The sequence below is a fragment of the Populus alba genome, chromosome 14 (assembly GCF_005239225.2).
Source record: "Populus alba chromosome 14, ASM523922v2, whole genome shotgun sequence".
NCBI classification, from domain to species: domain Eukaryota; kingdom Viridiplantae; phylum Streptophyta; class Magnoliopsida; order Malpighiales; family Salicaceae; genus Populus; species Populus alba.
Genome location: NC_133297.1, coordinates 3,989,974 through 3,997,800, shown reverse-complemented (window position 1 = coordinate 3,997,800; position 7,827 = coordinate 3,989,974).

Sequence of the window (7,827 nt, the reverse complement as noted above, 5' to 3'; positions counted from 1 at the left end):
AGTTTTGAAATTTTTTATTTCAGTCCCTGTGTTTTGCATCACAAATAGTCTTAATTTGTTTGTAATTTTTACTCGTATTCTTAAGAAAGAAATACAATTTAGTCATTTAATGTATTGTTTTTGCAATCAAGCCCCTTTGTGAGTCCTTTTTAATCATGTAATAGTTTATTCCTATGCGATGCTTAAAATGTGTTACAATTTTAAAAACTACACAAGTGATTGGTTTCAAAATCCAAAATCTATATCTATACATGTAGAACTATCAATTTGGGGCTATTAATTAATGGCAAGAACAACATGATCATGTGTATTATTCTCTCCAGTCTCCACACACAAAAACTATTATCCATTTTCAAGAGGAGACGGAAGTCCTTTCACTCTCTTTATATGTATGCATATGGATGTTAAAGAAGTCACACGTAACTATTAGTGCGTGCAAAATGATATCTATGTATACATGTAGGAAGAGAAAACGCAGCCTTACAAGTTGCTGAAGCGTGTTGATCATAAGATTTTGCTGTTCAACTTTTTGCTCCTGTAGCCTTTTAGCTTCTCTAGCTTTCTCCAAGTCGTTTTTCAAGCGATCCAGTATTTCACTGGAGGAGGCTTCGCTTTTCACCAACTTAGCATAATTTGCTTTCAGCTTTTTGAACTGTTTCTGAGTGTCCTCCATCTTTTGCTGCACGTAGATATATATAGAAAGAGAAAAGGATAAATTAACAATCTATGGAGTTTAAAACGAGAAAAAAAAAATATGGAGGGGATCATACTGCTCCATTCACTTCTAGCTTCTTTCCATGACAATATTTCTTATCACTTACCCATAGTCTCTTTGCTTTCTTAGTTTCAGCAGCTGATGGTTTGGACAGCTTGACCTGTGTTCATATGTTTAAAATTTAGGAGAACAAAGCTCGAAATAAACTATAGCAATAGGGTTCAAGCATATATATACTAACAAGGTAAAAAAAACCTTGCCAATTATGTTAACAGAATGCGTTTCGATCGCTAGCTTTTCAATATCCTAGCATTATTGGTTTTCTTTCATATATTAACATCTATAAAACAGTCACAAATCAATATGATATGGGTGAATCGATCATCCTTCCTCTTACAATGCTCAATTACAATCAATGTGTATGCATGTTAACCTACTGATGTATTTGGTAATTCACCACCATTTTAATTAATGGGTTCTAGATGAAGGTGCCAGTACTGTCAAGATTTTCACTGGAAAAGAAGCTCTAGCCATCTGTTTGTATTTATCCATTATATATGCTACATATGACTAATATAATTCCAGAAAAGAAAGGACTGTTATAAAACTTATAGTCACCCAATCAAGGATTAGTTGCTTAAACTGATCTGTACACTCCATAAAAACTATGTAGATTCTCTTTATGGAGAAGCTTATTGTCTTTTCTTTTCTTTTTTTGGGTAATAAATTAGGGTTGATAACTCATGTGACGAGGAGCTAAAATGCTTAACCACACAGTACCAAGCATAACTTTGTTTCATGTTTAATGATCCGACTAAACCTAGCAAATCAAGGATCAAAACAGTATATATCCATAATACATTACTACCATGAATTATTGCTGTTCATTTTTCTCTTTACTTTCAACTATATATATCCCTTTTTTTTTTTTTTTTTAATAAAAAGAACCCTTATAACAAATCTCCTTCTAGTTATATTCGACTCTGATTGATTTTAATAGGGTAACTTTCCAAAGTGTTTGAATGACGATTACATTGCCTTTTTCTCTCTCTTAAGTTTCGTGGAAACCAAACAAAAACATCAACATCAGCACAAAATCAGGCTAGTTAAGCGTAGCTAGCTCGGGGAAAATATTTGAGAAATGATGAACATATAAATTAGAGATCTAGCCACCTAAATACTTATTTATCATGGATATATACAAGTATTGTACTGTACCTCCGACAAGTTCAGATGGAGCTTCCATTGAATTGGCTGGTAGCTGCAGAAAACAAAACAATTGAAAGTACTGAAAACTCCAAGCTAAAAGCACAACAATCCAGAGAGAGAGAGAACTTGATGGAGTTGCGGGTGGGACAGAGTGAGAGAGAGAGACAATATATTTATAGGGGGGAGATGATAAGAACATGACACGGGGGAGCTGCACGGCCCTGGAAAGAATTTTTCAGTCCTCTCTTCTTCAATAAATTAGATTTTTAGTCCTAAAATTAAAACATATTGAATTTTAACCCCCTTCTAAATATTTTTATCTAATTAGACCCTCAAAGTAAAATTAATAGCGGCCCCCATTATACTGTTAAGTGTAGTAATATTTCACCACAGCTGCTGGAAAATTGAAAAAGAGCGAGAGAGAGAGACAACATGTTTATTTTAGAAGAAAGAAAGAAAGATGCACGAGAAACTATGGAAGGGGAAGATCTGGTGATTATAAATGTTACTGACGTGGAGGTAGGTGGGGAAAAGACCTCTCCTTTAACTAATTAGATTTTTTAGTACTAAATATAAAGAACATTTATACTTTAGCCCTCCTAAATGTTTTTCCTAAAACTGTTAAGAAAGAATCAATATATAATATCTTATTGTTTGATAAGATAAAAATTTAATTCACCAAGAAACAGCTCTCGGTAAAACAAGGTAGAAAAAACACATTAGGAAGTGGCAACTTGGACTTGAATGCTTTTTTTTATTTTTAAAAGGGATTTTTTTTCTTCAAATAAAAAAGAGAAAACAAAACCAAAGTAATTACTTATATACGATTTGATTATTGCAGGCTGTTAGTTTGGCTGTAGGAAAACGAGTTCAACTATGTCATAACTGTTAGAACTATTCAGTTATACCTTATCGTACTCTCTTCTTTAGAGGCCAGTTTGCTTTCCTCGACTGCACAGCACCAAAAATATCAGCTTGTTCGAAGCTCAAATGTTTTGTTTTCGTTCTCTCAAATCTTCGACGAAGGCTAGGCCATTTGGCCCAACAAGTTGTTAAATTGGGCCTTTCCCTTCCTCTTCCTCTTCTTTCTTTGTTCTTCTGCCTCTCAGGTCGGGCTGGGGCTGTCATATTGGGCCTTGTATGGGCTCTTCTTCTTTCTCTTTCCTCTTTCCCCTCCTCCTCTTCCTTAGGCCTGGTTGGGCTATTTATTTTGCCCATGTCAATCATATGACAGTACCTGTACAGCTGCAACCGAGTCTCTTTCTTGCACCCTGTCATCCCAGTTCTGATGTGGTAGATTCACTCAAATCATGCAGTTTCATCTGTAAAAATACTCAAAAAAACTGATAGATCGCATAAGCTGCTAGCCAGTTGCTAAGTTTTAAACCACGGAATTCCTTTTTCATTGGCAACAATGCCTCCAGCATGTTCTACCCCCCCCCCCCCTCATCCTCGTCTTCATTCCTGCAAAATATTTTAAATCAGGGAAGAAACAGAAGTAAGAATCAAGAGAAGTTGAGAAACAAATAGTGACAGACTAAAAAATATACCATTCATGGCTAAACATTGATCATTAGGAGCAGGAAAAGAAACAGAATATTCGAGTTTGCAAAGATGAATAACACACAGCTGGACTCAACAATATATAGCTTGTTGGTTTGTACTAACACATGAAACAGCTTCAAATCAGGAGTTCAAGTCTGTTGGTCGCAAAACTGAAAACAGCAGTAAGCCTTGAACTGGTCTGGATATATCTTCGAGGAACCATTCGTTCATATCAATATGATTATTGACCAGGACATAAAATGTTAACAAAGACTCGAGAATTAAAAAAAATAAAAAATAGACGAAGACTTGCAGAAAATATCACATTATATATTACGGGTCCACCACGTGAAAGCCTACTACCATGTGAAGTTCTATTTCAAAACTCGAAATTTGCAATGCGCGGAAGGCACATCAACTGAACATTCAAAAATCTATATAATTATAATTTAATTATTGAAAGTGAATAGATATGGAGGATAATTTGTTTCATTCAGAGAGCTTGTTAAACGTACCAGCATGTTTTGCAATATATATTCCAGGATGTTATTCTCTTCCCGTGCACTTTAACAGGTTGTCAAGGATATGTGAGGGGAAAATATCATGATCTCATGATGGTTAATTCATTAACTCGAAACTTTCACTTCAAAAAATTTTCCTTTTTTTTTTTTTTTTTTTTTTTTAATGGAAAAGTCTTAATTATTTAACCCCAAGAGTTGTTCGTAAAATTAGATGTAAAAGATATTTTTTTTTCTTCAAAAAAAACAATCCAAACTTGCACAATGACTGGCATATATGTAATTTGTTGGAAACAAAAGTTTCTTCAGATACTAGAGGAGGCTTATTAAAATCGATCAGGATTGATGATCGTTGATTAGGAGCTTGGTTCAGGTTTGAAACCATTTTGAACCTGATGTGTCAATTCTTCTTAACTTGATTAATCAATATAAATACTTGACCAGATTAATTTCAAGAATTTTGTTTTAATTATTATTCAAAAAGACCGAATTTCATAATTTTTTTTAAAATGATATAATTTTAGTTATTAAAAGAATTAAAATGATATAAATTTAAAAAATAAATACAATTAACTTGACAAATTCATAACTAAAATTTTATGTAAAGCCAAACTCCAAACCTGATTTGAAAACTATAATCCAGTATTTATATATAGACACACCACGTATAAGCTTGCAGGTTCTAAGGCTTCGTCTCCGTTTGACATTGGTTCTAAATAGGCGATTAGGTTTGATAGTTATTGTGGCTTTTTGAGATATATAAAAGTATTTGTTTTTGTGTTTTAAAAGTGTTTTTTTTAAAAATTAATTTTTTACTTTAAATTAATATTTTTTAGTATTTTAAAATCATTTTAATATGCTGATATTAAAAATAATTTTTAAAAAATAAAAAAATATTATTTTAATATATTTCCAACTATATTCCTAAACATACTCACTAAAAAGTTAAAACAAACTATTAAAAAAAAAATAGAGGTTCAAAAACATAAAAGAATCAGTTATATTTTTCATTAGATTTCCTTTTCTTTTATAAATTTTATAGATTGACTAATTATCTATTTATTTTTTATATTTTATATTTTTCTAGATTATTTTATCTTATATTACCCCAACTATATTTTTCAGGCTCAGGGCATGTTACTGTCTTTTCAGACATGCTGTGTTTATATGTATGCATGGATGCATGCGCTCACGGGTCAGCATCCACCACCAACTAGGCAACATAGGAGGAGGATTGAAGAAGAAGAAAAGGTATTATACTTGCCGAGACTATAAACCCCTAGCCATATGCTCTCATTAGTCACGATTGTGTGGTTTTCGATTCATGCCCATCACCTATAAAAGAGTTTTGTAGCAATTCCTTTAAATCAATGATACGAGAGAAGATTTTAATTTCAAAAACTTCAATTTAACCACACACAACTTAGAATCAGAGTACTTCCAAAATCAAAATAAAGAAAATAAAACAAACAAGAAAAGCCATGATAGTATCTCCCAAAATCTTCAAGAAAAACTAGATAAAAAACAAAGCCAGTAAAACAATCTTCCAGTTTCCCTGCTTTCCCTCTCCTCATCATCCAGCTGCTTGTTGTGTCCATGCATATGTCAGCGCATATTCCCGAGTGTCTCAGTTATCGAAACTCTAATAAGTCATCAACATCAAAGACCTGATCAACAAGCGACTGCCCTTCGTTCTCCTATATATGCACAATTTAGAATTATTAATTAGAACACAAGAATATCTAGGATATTATTATACGACCTTCGAGCAATAATGGAAAGAGAGGCCTGGTGCATTACCAACTCCGGGTCGGGCGCTGCCCTGATTGCAGCCACCTCATCATGTGCAGGGGGTTCAACTAATTCTATCTCCGGTTTATGACGTCCGACTGAGGCAATGTACCCGTCCAGGAGCCAGTTGAACTGAAACCAAAATAACACAGTGAGTACTAGCTAATTTAGACAAAGAGAAAAGAGGAAACAATAGTAAAGAGTCGTACATCCTCGTTGAAAGATGTGTTTCCCTGATCCCCTGTATCAAAGCATGGCAGCTGCGAATTTTTTTGTGGGAAAAAAAACATTTATTAGGTTGATTGTGATTTATGAATAATGGGAGAAGCATAAGGGTTAACTCGACAAAGTTGCAGTCTAGCAAAATTGATTTCTAAATGTTAAGAGAGAATGTACAACCAAAAAACAAATAATCCCTTCATTTCATGTTATAACTGGTACAAAAAAGATAATCATTATCAATACTTGTTACCATCCTAATTTGTCTCATCTTTGTGGACATTTTGTTAAGCACAAGAAGTCAGGTTATTGAAGGAGGAAACAATAGAAAAGAGTCGCATCTCTGTTTTAAAAGCTGTGCTCCCCTGACCAGAACTTTGCAACTTCAAATTTTTTACGGACAAAAGAAATCATTAGGTTGATTCTGATTTATGATAATGAGAGAAGTAAAAGAGTTAGCGCAACACAATTTCTGTCTACGTGATTGATTTCTACAAGTTTTGAGAGAATGCACAACTAAAAAACAAATCATCCATACTTTCCATGTTATAATCACTATAGAGAAGACAATCACTATCAATACTTCTGACCATCTTAATTCGCACTATCTTTGTGAACAATCTATTTAATACAACAAGCCAAAATATAGAAAGAGAAAACAATGGCAAAGAGCCGCACCTGTGCATTGAAAGGTGTGCTCCCATGACCATAGTTTTGCAGCTATAAATTTTTTGGAGGCATAAGAAATTATTAGTTTGATTGTGATTTATGATAATGGAAAAGGTAAAAGGGTTAATGAAACACTTTGCAGCCTTGCAGGATTGATTCCTAGATGTTCTGAGAGAAAATGTACAACCAAAAAACAAATGATCCCCACGTTCCATGTACGTTATAACCAGTATGGAGAAGAGAATCACTATTAATACTTCTGACCATCTTAATTTGTCTCATCTTTGTGAACAATCTATTAAACACAGGGTTTTGCAGTTGTGTGTTGAACACAATATAAAAAGAGGAAACAATATAATAAAGAGTGGCACCTGTGTGCTGAAAGATGTGCTTCCCTGACCGGTGTTTTGCAGCTGAAAGTTTTTTATTGGCAAAAGAAATTATTGTTAGTTATTAAACTTGTTTACTAGAATTAATAAGTATATTAAAGTAAATAATTAAAAATAAACATGAAAGTTTGAAATACTATGAAGTTTGTGTTATTGTTAATGAGTTAAATGTTAATTAAGAACTTTGAAGTTTGTAAACGACATTCTACAATGTCTATATATATTGTATGAATTCTGATAGAGAAAGGTGTGAGAGTACAATTAATTAGTGTTTTGTATTTCACCAAAATATGTTGGCAGAATCAATTATGAGTGTTAATTAAATCCTTCTGTTATTGAGTGATAGTGTTCCAACAATTATTAGGTTGATGGGAGAAGTAATGAGAGAAGTAAAAGGGTTAAATGCAGCTCAGTTGCAATCTTAGGTGATTGATTTCCGGATGTTAATTATGAGAGAATGGACAAAAAAAAAAAAAGATCCCTACATTCCATGCTATAACCAGTGTGGAAAAGACGATCACCATTAATACTTCTAACCATCTTAATTTGTCTCATCTTTGTAAAGAATCTGTAAGCACAACAAGCCAGGTTATACAAAGAGGATACAACAGTGAAGAGCCGCAAATGTGTGTTGAAAGGTGTGCTTCCCTTAACATAGTTTTGCAGCTATAAATTTTTCTTTAGGCTAAAGAAATTATTAGTTTAATTGTGATGTATGATAATGGAAAAGGTAAGAGGCTCAACGAGGCACTGTTGCAGCCTTGCAGGATTG